This window comes from Schistocerca americana, chromosome 7 (assembly GCF_021461395.2).
Source record: "Schistocerca americana isolate TAMUIC-IGC-003095 chromosome 7, iqSchAmer2.1, whole genome shotgun sequence".
NCBI classification, from domain to species: Eukaryota; Metazoa; Arthropoda; class Insecta; order Orthoptera; family Acrididae; genus Schistocerca; species Schistocerca americana.
The window spans coordinates 319,444,380-319,458,327 of NC_060125.1; positions in this window are offsets into that span (position 1 = coordinate 319,444,380).

Below are 13,948 nucleotides of genomic sequence, written 5' to 3' on the forward strand. Positions count from 1 at the left end.
ATCAGCTGTTACGGTCGACTGAAGAAACCTAGCCAGCCCCTGACTTGCTGAAGTGCACCTAAGATCCTAATTAGCATGACACTCGCTGGTACTGGACTCCATCACACACACCATCACACAATATTTCAGTGAAACTGCATGAACTTAGTGAAGATCTAGTGAGTGACAAGATACCAATTAAGCCTTCTGCCCCACTACTGTTCGCTTCACTGTATAATTTAACCACTAGTCGTTCGAAGCGCTTACAAATTGGTGTAGAAGCAGTCACAGAGAGAGAGTGACATATTGTGACAGAAATCGACAATGCAGCTAAAATGGTGAAAGTGCGGTTTAGGAAGGTAGAATGGGATGAACGGTGTCATCCAAAAGCCTACAGTACATCAAGCAGAAGTTGACTGCTGAGTATCATCTTAGCTGTCCTCCTCCGGACATTTTCTGTGATTCTCTAGATCTATCCGTTCAACAGTGTACAATGACTCTGCACTCCTTGTAAAATCAAGTGACACATCCACTTACCTACAGCACTCGACCACTAAATCTTGTTCAGTCTACAGAAGGTGCTATCCATTACGTTGGAAACACTGAATACATGTTTGGCATGCGTTACAGCTATGTATACATTGCAGAGTATCTAAGTACGAACTGTGTGCATGTAGATGACTTCGAACAGGTGGTGAATATGGTGCCAGCGCAAACTAATATATCGCCGGTAAGTTTGAGAGAAATACGTGCTGACTTCTGTGCTTAGAAGAAAACTTTATTTTCTATATTCTGTACTGGTGTCAAGACAGAGAAAAAACCAGTTGATGTAGTGCATCCTCTGTACGATTACTGAATAAAAATTTATATAGCCATGTACGTGTTTTTTATTTCTTACCCCTCATTACATTGCAAATACTAAAGCTACTAATACCAGTACTTTCACTGCAAACATGCAACAGCAGAAAATGATGTCATTCATCTAAATTCTCCCTGAAAGCCTAATGCACACCAGTCCCTGACATAGTCCGTATCATGCAACGGCATAGTGTTCATTATTTTCTGTAAAAACGGATTGCACGTCAGTACCTAACGTAGTAGGTACTGTGATGTAACAAAATAAAAGTGATGTTCTTATTCAATGAAAAAGTTGGAATTTGAGATTTCGTTTGCTGTTTTATCAATCACAATTGGCGTAAGAATCATGGATTGACCATGGTCATAAGATATTGAATATGAAATGTGAATAGTCTTTACTAGCAGTTTCACGTGGGTTGCAGCAGTCACAGCTAGCGTGCTATTGATTAAGAAATTTTAATATCGTCTTTCTAATTACTTCATGATCGGTCGATACGATCATTCCCCGTTGTGAAGTTATTATTATGACAAAACAATTTCCTAAGAGACCAGAAAATTCGTAAGGGTGCAAAAACAACTGTAACATCACACAAAAGAGAAGTCAATATTAAAGCTGATGCAAGATGCCGATAAAACAATTTTTTTATGTAACACGCGTATTGGACTGCTGATCTTGGTGTCTGTAATCTTACCAAAATTCATAGTTAAAATGGAGATAATACTGTGGACACGATAGGAATGACTACTGTTAAATGATTCAATATTTCCAGAACAAATATTTATTATAACTAAAACATATATCGTACCTTATGCTTAGTACAACAATGACGGTAGATTTTTATGTCCGTTTCAGATCCACTGAGCGCTCTTTTATATAGCCATTGTCCTCTTGAGTCGCCCGTGAGTCGTCACGATAAGTTATAGCATTTCCTCTTTTTACACTTCACTCAAACTTAGACGGAACACGTTTTTATACATTTAATAAAAATTTGATCAGACCGCCACAAATCTTCGTCCGTCTTACTTAAGAAAAACGGTACAAGTGTTTTGCGCTCAGGGTTTCATTTGTTCTCCAGCGAACAAAATAGTGAAGGATCGCATATCGATCGGTATTCTTCTGTTTATTTTGCCGCTCAAAGACGACGAATTACGTTATTTAGGAAATTCCACAGTCACCATGCGACGCCTTATTATAAATTAATCATTCTTTATAAATAAGTATTCGCTTTCTGGTTGAAAGTGTTAACTATTGTGTTTTAATGAAGGCAAAAGTAGCGAATATCACAGTACCATGGCAGGGTGTGTGAAACTTCAAGACTTCGTTGTAAGCGTCTGGAACTGTGACGATGTGCTGGAAGACAGGAAGAATAATGGCGTACTTCTTCCTGAGAACAACACGCAATAATTGTAGGTCCATCCAACTGCAGCAAGACAAATGTTCTCATGTCACTGCTATCCATGTGGAGTTCACTTTGAAAATTTATGTGTATTTTCAAAAACATTGTTTCAGTCCAGATACCAACTATTACAGGAGTTGTTGCAGAGTGTAGATGGTGTGACATACACGTCATTCAGTGGCCGCAGTGAAACCCCTCCACCTGAAAAAGTAAAGGCAAACTTAGTGTTAATATTTGACGATGTTGTCGTGGAAAACAAGGATCAAATTTAGTGATATTTCGGTATCAGTCGCTATTTGACTGTTGATGAAATTGCGTCAGACAAATTCCAGAATCCCAAAACAAAGCCAAAAGGAACCGGTATATCGTTCAATGATTTTGTAAGGATTTGTGCAGATTTCTGGAATTACTCATAGTGAGTTTCTCGTTCCTGATAAATCAAGAAAACTGAATGATGGTATATATGTACGTGTGCATAGACCTGACATTCGTTTGTACATGGACGCGAAAATTCAAACTATCGAACGTAAAGTTGGAGACGTGCGCAAGGAACTAGAGACATATTGTAATACCCTTTTGAGACTGAACAATACATTGAACGATCTGGTTAATGAAGTCGCCGGACGGGGTGGCCGAGCAGTTCTAGGCGCTAGTCTGGACACGCGCGATCGCTACGACCGCCGGTTCGAATCCTGCCTCGGGTATGGATGTGCGTGATGTCCTTAGGTTAGTTACGTTTAAGTAGTTCTAAGTTCTAGGGGACTGATGACCTCAGCAGTTAAGTTCCATAGTGCTCAGAGCCATTTGGTAACGCAATCGAGTAGAAAATAAATGACATAACTGAAGAGGATGTAGCCGTTCTTGAAAAGGGGGCATTGTATGAATGAATTAACGCAACTGGAAAGAAATTAGGCGACTTAACTAAAGGTAAAATACACGACTGGCCATTAAAATTGCTACACCACGAAGATGACGTGCTACAGACGCGAAATTTAACCGACAGGAAGAAGATGCTGTGATATGCAAATGATTGGCTTTTCGGAGCATTCACACAAGGTTGGCGCCGGTGGCGACACCTACAACGTATGGCTTCTAATAAACCCCATGTCATTCCAAGTTGTGTGCCAATTTGTACGTCTCTATCTACATTATTCCGTGATTTGTTCAGTTTTCAAATTTATACTGACTTTTTGATCACCCAGTATATATATATATATAATTAGCTAAAAGATCGGCTGCGACTGCTCATGACATTAGTTGCCGCTAGTAATACATCCCATTCGAATGATATGCTTAGGTTTGTTAATAAAAAATTGAATACTCCGAGATTCCGAGGTGCGTTTATACGGAATACCTTATCGAATACTTTGTGGACATCACAAGAATGGGTAACTGTGATTCTGCATGTATCTGGAAGACGTGGAGCCTAATCGGTAGCATATTTAAGAAAAAAATACAAATAACGTTTACTATTTCGACTCATTCGGTGACCTGCTATCCCGAGAAGAATTACAAAGATACTTCACAGGCACAAGAAATGTGTTTTACGATTTTTGGCCAAGACCTCAATACATTCCTGCGTGGTTCCTCCTGACTCTTACGAATGATATATAAGGATGGATATTCACCATCCATTCACCAGGTGATGTTTGGATGCCGTGTCGTATATTCCACCTTCAAAAGAACAAGCATCTGTAACAATTTCCTTTACTTTACGTCTATAGTTACTGTTCCACTATGCTGCTGACAAGATGGCTCTTGCATGTTGTTGTTGTTGTGGTCTTCAGTCCTGAGACTGGTTTGATGCAGCTCTCCATGCTACTCTATACTGTGCAAGCTTCTTCATCTCCCAGTACCTACTGCAGCCTACGTCCTTCTGAATTTGTTTAGTGTATTCATCACTTGGTCTACGACTTTTACCCTCCACGCTGCCCTCCAATACTAAATCGGTCATCCCTTGATGCCTCAGAACATGTCCTACCAACTAATCCCTTCTTCTAGTCAAGTTGTGCCACAAACTCCTCTTCTCCCCAATCCTATTCAGTACCTCCTCATTAGTTATGTGTTCTACCCATCTAATCTTCAGCATTCTTCTGTAGCACCACATTTAGAAAGCTTCTATTCTCTTCTTGTCCAAACTATTTATCGTCCATTTTTCACTTCCACACAAGGCCACACCCCATACAAAAACTTTCAGAAACGACTTCCTGACATTTAAATCTATGGTCGATGTCAACAAATTTCTCTTCTTCGGAAACGCTTTCCTTGCCATTTCCAGTCCACATTTTATATCCTCTCTACTTCGACCATCATCAGTTATTTTGCTCCCCAAATAGCTACTTACTACTTTAAGTGTCTCATTTCCTAATCTAATTCCCTAAGCTCCACCTGATTTAATTTGTCTACATTCCATTATCCTCGTTTTCCTTTTGTTGATGTTCAACTTATATCCTCCTTTCAAGACACTGTCCATTCCGTTCAACTGCTCTTCAAAGGCCTTTGCAGTCTCAGACAGAATTACAATGTCATCGGCGAACCTTAAAGTTTTTATTTTTTCTCCATGGATTTTAATACCTACTCCAAATTTTTATTTTGTTTCCTTTACTGCTTGCTCAATATACAGATTCAACAACATCGGAGAGGGGCTATAACCCCGTCTCACTCCCTTCCAAACCACTGCTTCCCTTTCATGCCCCTCGACTCTTATAACTGCAATCTGGTTTCTGTACAAATTGTAAATAGCGTTTCGCCCCTGTATTTTACCCCTGCCACCTTTAGAATTTGAAAGAGAGTATTCCAGTCAACATTGTCAAAAGCTTTCTCTAAGTCTACAAATGCTAGAAGCGTAGGTTTGCCTTTCCTTAATCTTTCTTCTAAGATAAGTGACAGTATTGTCTCACGTGCTCCAACATTTCTACGGAATCCAAACTGATCTTCCCCGAGGTCGGCTTCTACCAGTTTTTCCATTCGTCTGTAAATAATTCGCGTTAGTATTTTGCTGCTATGACTTATTAAACTGATAGTTCGGTAATTTTCACATCTGTCAACGCCTGCTTTCTTTGGGATTGGAATTATTATATTCTTCTTGAAGTCTGAGGGTATTTCGCCTGTCTCATACACCTTGCTCACCAGATGGTAGAGTTTTGTCAGAACTGGCTCTCCCAAGGCTGTCAGTAGCTCTAATGGAATGTTGTCTACTCCCGGGGCCTTGTTTCGACTTAGGTCTTTCAGTGCTCTATCAAACTATTCACGCAGTATCATATCTCCCATTTATCTTCATGTACATCCTCTTCTTTTTCTATAACATTGCCCTCAAGTAAATCGCCCTTGTATAGACCCTCTATATACTCCTTCCACCTTTCTGCCTTCCCTTCTTTGCTTACAACTGGGTTTCCATCTGAGCTCTTGAACCTCTGGTTTAGTCAGTTTATCCAAGTCCCATCTCCTTAAATTCCCACATTTTTGCAGTTTCTTCAGTTTTAATCTACAGTTCATTAAAAGTAGATTGTGGTCAGAGTCCACTTCTGCCCCTAGAAATGTCTTACAATTTAAAACCTGGTTCCTAAATCTCTGTCTTACCATTATATAATCTATCTGATTCCTTACAGTATCTCCAGGGTTCTTCCATGTATACAACCTTCTGTAATGATTCTAAAACCAAGTGTTAGCTATGATTAAGTTATGCTCTGCCCAAAATTCTACCAGGCGGCTTCCTCTTTCAATTCTTAGCCCCAATCCATATTCACCTACTATGTTTCCTTCTCTCCCTTTTCCTACTCTTGAACTCCAGTCACCCATGACTATTAAGTTTTCGTCTCCCTTCACTACCTGAATAATTTCTTTTATCTCATCATACATTTCATCAATTTCTTCGTCATCTGCAGAGCTAGTTAGCATATAAACTTGTAATACTGTAGTAGGCGTGGGCTTCGTGTCTATCTTGACCACAATAATGCGTTCGCTATGCTGTTTGTAGTAGCTTACCCGTACTCCTATTCTTTTTATTCATTATTAAACCTACTCCTGCATTACACCTATTTGATTTTGTATTTATAAGCCTGTATTCACCTGAAAAAATGCCTTGTTCCTCCTGCCACCAAACTTCACTAATTCCCACTATATCCAACTTTAACCTATCCATTTCCCTTTTTAAATTTTCTAACCTACCGGCCCAATTAAGGGATCTGACAATCCACGCTACGATCCGTAGAACGCCAGTTTTCTTTCTCCTGATAACGACGTCCTCCTGAGTACTCTCCGCCCGGAGATCCGAATGGGAGACTATTTAACATCCGGAGTATTTCACCCAAGAGGACGCCATCATCATTTATCCATACAGTGGAGCTGCATGCCCTCGGGAAAAATTACGGCCGTGGTTTCCCCTTGCTTTCAGCCGTTCGCAGTACCAGCACAGCAAGGCCGTTTTGGTTAGTGTTACAACGCCAGACCAGTCAATCATCCAGACCGTTTCCCCTGCAACTACTGAAAAGGCTGCTGTCCCTCTTCAGGAACCATACGTTTGTATGGCCTCTCAACAGATACCCCTCCGTTGTGGTTCCAGCTACGGTGCGGCTATCTGTATCGCTGGGGCACGCAAGCCCCCCACCAACGCCAAGGTCAAAGGCTGCAGTATATTAGGACATATTTTATAAAATAGTTCTGAAGATGGTTATTATAGACCGAAACAGATAGTCTGAGGGCAAAAAATTTGTGATCATAGACATAAAGTAAAGGAAATTTATTTTACATTCGGGTCCATGTCGCAGCTTATGAAGGTCGTCTGTATTATGTGAGAATTGCTTCCCACCATTTGATTTAAGTATTGGAGATTGGAGTATCGCGCTGATTGTAATGGCGACATAAAACACCATCCCAAACATCACAGAGGCTAACAATAAACTGCATCCGGAAGTTAACGGTAAAATGTAATTGTCGAATAATCCTGGTTTATACGATAGTGACGAATTAAACGAAGTGTTAAAACAGTATGTAAAATGGACTGAGCTCCGTGCAAACATCAGTACACTTAAATCTGAAGTGAGGACAGATGGACGTAAGGTATAAAACCAGCGCGAACAGCGCACAGCACACCTACATCGCAGCAGAACCGCAAGGTGATAACACGTGAGAACTGCGAGATTCCTAAATAAGTAGGCCTGAAGCCTCGCAATGACATATTCGCTCAATATATCTCACCCACTGGAATATGATGAGCGAATCATACACCAAGAATACTTCTCGCATAAGCATTATCCTTTAACGACATTTAACAAGAACGATGAATCTAGGAGTGTCATCCAGCACTAAGACGCTTTAACTCTTCCGTGTAAGAGTTTCATATATTTTGATGAATCAATTAAGAAAAAGGATGGTAGTCATACAGTGGGACCAGAGCTTACATGTAATTCTTGGGATTCTTGTAACATGAAATAAAATTAGAAATTAACGAGGTAGAGACTGGTAGTACACGCAATGGTGGCAAAGCACCTACCCTTAAAACGTACGTCTCATCATCAGCTTCAGATCTGAATGGTTTCGAAAATGCAGAATGGTTCATAGAGGAGCCTGTGGACAGATCAGAAAAGAGTACCATTGATTTACTGCGTGCATACCTCCAAAAATGCTTATGGGATACTTCGAGGACACGCAGCGGGTTATTATGAATGCTAAACAAAAGTTTATTCAGGTACGGAGTGCAATGGATAGCAATTCATACACTCAAGGAACTCAAGAGGAGAATCAGATCATCATCAATAGAACTACATGAGAAATGCCGCACATCACTGTGGCAGACAGGGAGCGTTTGAAGGTTTTATAATTTCTGAATACCGTTACATAGGCCTATCTGCCATCACCTTTCCGTTCATGGGTGGTTTTTGAGCACCCTGTGCTACCGACAGCAAGCAGACAAACATGGGCTATTAAAACCTCCGTGGAGCTGGAAACACCGAGATTAATCATACTTGCACTTCCGACCAATAGAAGGGGGAATTTAGCTAATGATTCTGCCGTATGTAATGCAACTAATGCCAGGGAGTTACTTTAATTCAGAATTCTATCCGTATGGCACTTTACTGCTACAGTGGGATCAGAATATATAGAGTCTAACATTTGACATGAGTGCAGGATTCAGTGCTTCTTACTGTGAAGTGATGAACACGAAGGATGCCTATTCAGTCCATGAAAATTCAAGGAGGGGCACCAATCATCGTAACAGACGGTTCTAAGCAGAATCAGATAATTAATAGATGTATTAATCGAATTTGAATCCTCATCAAATCTTCCAGAACACACTGCAGCATATGCTCTAGTTCTACATGACCGTGTCATTAACTATTACCCACTTACTGGTGTCGTGCAGCGTGCTGTATAAATGAACAAGTGGTGTACCATACCCAGAGCATTTCACAATGACGACTCGCAGTGTAAACGTCGTTGCCGACATTAATGGTTTCTGTGACGATGATTACAGACAATTCATGTTTAAAGATGTTGCACTCGTAGCATACACATAAGATGCTCGTATGATAAAGACATTCTCAGCAAGAATTGCATCACCGAGGCCTTTCAAGATTGTGAATTGTGCTAAAACACGGAGGATTTCGAAGTGGCTAACACTTTTCTTTCATGGACTCCACTGGGATGATCCTGTTATACCTTATAAAGAAATAATCACGTTACTTCGAATATTTGATCATCCTTAGTGCATCAACTACGTCAAAGACGAGGAGGAGATCACATGGATGCAGCGAATATTCAAGTTTGCATATGTTCCAGACGTGGAATTCTACGGATGCACTGCTATCCACCTGCTCAAGAAGAAGAAGAAGGTGTATGTAAGTAACGTTGTTTTTTCTGATGAAGATATAAAGTTGCTTTTTAATTAATAAGTGAATTTTTTAACTCACTTTTGTATGTAGGCTGTCTATGTTTTCTTATTGGCAACGTTACGTAGCGCTCTGTATGAAAATCTCTGGCTGTGCTGTGTGCAGTCTGTGGCTAGTTCGCATTGTTGTCTGCCATTGTAGTGTTGGGCAGCTGGGTGTTAACAGCGCATAGCGTTGGGCAGTTGGAGATGAGCCGCCAGCAGTGGTGGATGTGGGGAGAGAGATGGCGGAGTTTTGAAATTCGTAAGACTGGATGTCTTGAACTGCTATGTATATTATGACTTTTCAACACTATTAAGGTAAATACATTGTTTGTTCTCTATTAAAATCTTTCATTTGCTAACTATGCCTATCAGTAGTTAGTGCCTTCCGTAGTTTGAATCTTTTATTTAGCTGGCAGTAGTGGCGCTCGCTGAGTTGCAGTAGTTCGAGTAACGAAGATTTTTGGTGAGGTAAGTGATTTGTGAGAGGTATAGGTTAATGTTAGTCAGGGACATTCTTTTGTAGGGATTATTGAAAGTCAGATTGCGTTGCGTTAAACATATTGTGTGTCAGTTTAAGCACAGTCATGTAAAATTGTTTTAAGTGAGGGGACGTTTCACATTCTGTGTTTTTCTTTTTTCTATCTAGCTCCTGCGTAGATAGTAAATAGAATTGCCCAGATCCTATGTCTGTAGCTCGGTTCATGCACAGGAGATATAATTTCGGTCATGTTCGCTGTATGTCTTTGGAAGCGGGCACAATCATGGGCGGCTTGTGCCAAGAAACATATACACATAGCACGATTGGCGATATCCCATGCAATCATTACATATATTTTGCTTTCCTCCATCTTAAACGTCACGTCACCCATCTATCAGACTAATATTTGTGCATCTTGCACAGCCTTTATATACATTTGTAAGGATAGGTATTCGTGGAATAACAACAAAGACGTGTGGTAACGTATACCAGTTTTTAATTCAGACATAAATATCCACATTCGTAATACAGCTTTCCATGGACAAATCTTGTTGCTTTCACAATATAGGAAGTAATACAGACTGGAAATCTGAAACCAAAACTGTATCTTAAGGGCAGTAAACCTGGTCCAATGAGAGAATCAACCGAAACGAACTATATTTGTACAAACAGATGTGATAGTTTTAAGATTATTTCACCTGTTATAGATGAAAGTGCATATCTTCTTCTGAATATTCTATGTATTGTCTAGTCACTTTGATGATTATCGCTTACGCACAAACAAAACGAATTATAACCTGTCAGCTGGACTATGTAGTAACGGTTCTTAGCCACACATGAGAATAGAGAATTACGCAAGTCGCGGCAGTCGTTGCCTGGCGCGCTCACTACATTAAAATTTGTGTACTTTGCATTGTATGCGAGCATAACTTGTAAATATAGAATAAGATGTGCTTTAGGGCGAATTGCTCGCCTCGCAATTCAGTGCGCCGTTTAGGGGGCACATGTGCGGGAAGAGCAGATTTTACGTTGAAACAAAATAAACAAATAAATACATAATCAATAAAAAATTAAGTTATATGAACTGTTGTATCACTATTGGATAGAACTGCAGAAACAAATGAAGGATTAGGTCCCTCAACTGTTTTAGTGAAGCGGAGGGAACCTTTTTGTTGTAGAAGAGGACCAATACAGACGCTTTCTAGCGATGATTGCAGATTTATACGGCACACCGCCATTATCATTTATATTTTGTAGAGGAGCATTCATACTAAGTGCACTCGGATGTTGTTGCATACAGCAACTTATTTAATGTAGGTTTCGATGTAAATTTATTGTTTATGTGTGATAATTGAATATAGTAATATTACTTAAATATTTGGTTCATTTTATATTAAAGGACATCCTCAGATACTACGAATGGTTCCGTGTTCATTAAATGCACATAAATAGTCAAGTACAAACTAGGTCTTCGTTGAGTAAATGTATTTGAACTCCGATGAAAGAAGTTTTCATTTGAAGAGATAACATCGGTCGAGTAAAAGAATCAGGGATATACTATACACACTAAGCCACTCTCAAGCGCGCATAACAAGATAAATGAATCAACAAAAATTTCTTATTTATGAAACTCCTTAATTGTTTTAATAAGTTTGCCTCACTCCCTAGCCGGCCTGAGGGGCCGAGCGGTTCTAGGCGCTACAGTCTGGAACCGCGCGACCGCTACGGTCCCAGTTTCGAATCCTGCCTCGGGCATGGATGTGTGTGATGTCCTTAGGTTAGTTAGGTTTAAGTAGTTCTAAGTTCTAGGGGACTCATGACCTCAGCAGATAAGTCCCATAGTGCTCAGAGCCCTTTGAACCATTTGAACCTCACTCCCTAGGATTTATCCATGAACAAACCCGTCAGTATAAACAATAAAAAAAAATTTAAAATCCCCTTGGCTGTTGCAAATTGCAGCAAACTATCAGCGAAGTCGGAGATATCGAACCGCATTTCCGACTTTGGTGTGCACCAAGACTTCTGTACGATACCTCAGTGTACGCAGAATAAGTTATTTGGCACCCTTTCTGGTGAAACAATTTTAACGGCCGTTAGTGTACCCATTTAACTGTGTTAAAGACCAATTGAGTTCTGTAATATACTCAACTAGTGATAGCGAATACTCTGTTCAAGAATCACAAGAGGAGGAGGTATACTTGGAAAAGGCTGCGTGATACGGGAAGATTTCAGTTAGATTACATCATGGTCAGACAGAGATTCCGAAATCAGATACTGGGCTGTAAGGCTTACCTAGAATCAGATATAATGGACTCAGATCACAATTTAGTAGTGATGAAGAGTAGGCTGAAGTTTAAGAGATTAGTCAGGAAGAATCAATATACAAAGAAGTGGGATACCGAAGTACTAAGGCAATCGATAGAGAAATAAGGAATAGCTCAATAGGGAGTAGCATCGAAGGTGAAAGAACATCCACAGAAACGGCAGTAACAAAAGCTGAAAAGAGAAAGATACATACAAAGACATAACTGCGAAGAACCAATGGGTAACAATAGAAATACTTCAGCTGATCGATGAAAGAAGGAAGTACAAGAACGTTCAAGGAAATTTAGGACTACAGAATTACAATTCTCTGAGAAATGAAATATATAGGAAATGCAGGGTAGCAAAGGCGAATTAGCTGCATACAAAATTTGAAGATATCGAAAAACAGAGAACTGTTGATAGAACTGACTCAACATATAGGAATTTCAAAACAATCTTCGGTTAGATTAAAATAAAGGACGGTATCATTAACAGTGCAGCAGGAATTCCACTGGTAAGTGCAGACGAGAGAGCAGTTAGGCGAGAAGGCTAAACTAAACTCCTCTATAAGAGGGAAGACATGTCTGATGTCATAGAAGAAGAGACAGGACTCGATTTAGAAGAGGTGGGTGTTTCAATATTAGAATCACAATTTCAGAAAGCTGTGGAGGACTTAAGATCAAATAAGGCAGAATGGATAGATAACATTCCATCAGAATTTCTAAAATCAGTGGAAGAAGTGGCAACAAAACGGCTATTCACGTTGTTTTGTAGACTGTATGCGTCTGGTGAAATACCATCTGACTTTCGAAGAAATGTTATCAACAAAATTCCGTTGACTGCAAGAGCTGACAAGTGCGAGTATTATCGCACAGTCAGCTAAACAGCTCATGCATCCAAGTTGCTGACCAGAATATTACGCAGAAGAATGTAAAAGAAAACTGAGGGTATGTTAGATGACTATCATTTTGGCTCTAGGAAAGATACAGCGGCAATTCTGGCCCTGCGATTGATAAAACTAGTTAACAAATATAACTTCCTTTCTGCATCTGGTTTGTAAACGGGTCGATTATACCTAATTTTTGGGTGCTGAATACACTGGTAAAATCAGTTTTTCTCTATGTCCTCACATTTCCTAGATACACAGCAGAATTAAAAATGGTAATAGCGAAATTTGACGCAGTTAGTCAAAAAAAAAATACACATTCAGAACGTTTTAAATCAATACTATTTTGTATGTACATTATGTGATCAAATATACCCGGACGCCTGGCTGGAAATGACGTACTAGTTCGTGGCGTACTCCATCTGTAGTGATGTAATTCAGTACGCTGTTGGCCCACCCTTAGCCTTGATGACAGCTTCCACTCTTGCAGCCGTACGTTCCATCAGGTGCTGGAAGGTTTCTTGGGGAGTGGCAGCGCATTCTTCACAAGGTGCTGCACTTAGGAGAGATATCGATGTCGGTCGGTGAGGCCTGGCAGGAAGTCGGCTTTCCAAAACATCCCAAAGGTGTTCTGTAGAATTAAAGTCATGACTCTGTGCAGGCCAGTCCATTACAGGGATGTTATTATCGTGGACGCTGGCAGATGACGTTCACGAGACATTCGGCATACCCACACCCTGCCATCGGATCGCCACATTGTGTACTGTGATTCGTCACTCCACACATCGTGTTTCCACTGTTCAATTGTCCAATGTTTATGCTCCTTACACCAAGCGAGGTGTCGTTTGGCATTTCCCGGTGTGATGTGTAGCTTATGAGCAGTCGCTAGACCATGGAATCCAAGTTCTCTCACCTCCCGCCTAACTGTCATAGTACTTGCAGTGGATCCTGATGAAGTTTGGAAATCCTGTGTGATGGTCTGGATAGATGTCTGCCTATTACACACTACGACGCTCTACAAATGTCGGCGGTCTCTGTCAGTCAACAGACGAGGTCGGCCTATAAGCTTTTGTGCTGTACGTGTCCGTTCACGTTTCCATTTCACTATCAGATCGGAAACAATGCAGCTAGGGATGTTTAGAACTGTGGAAATCTCGCGTACAGACGTATAACAC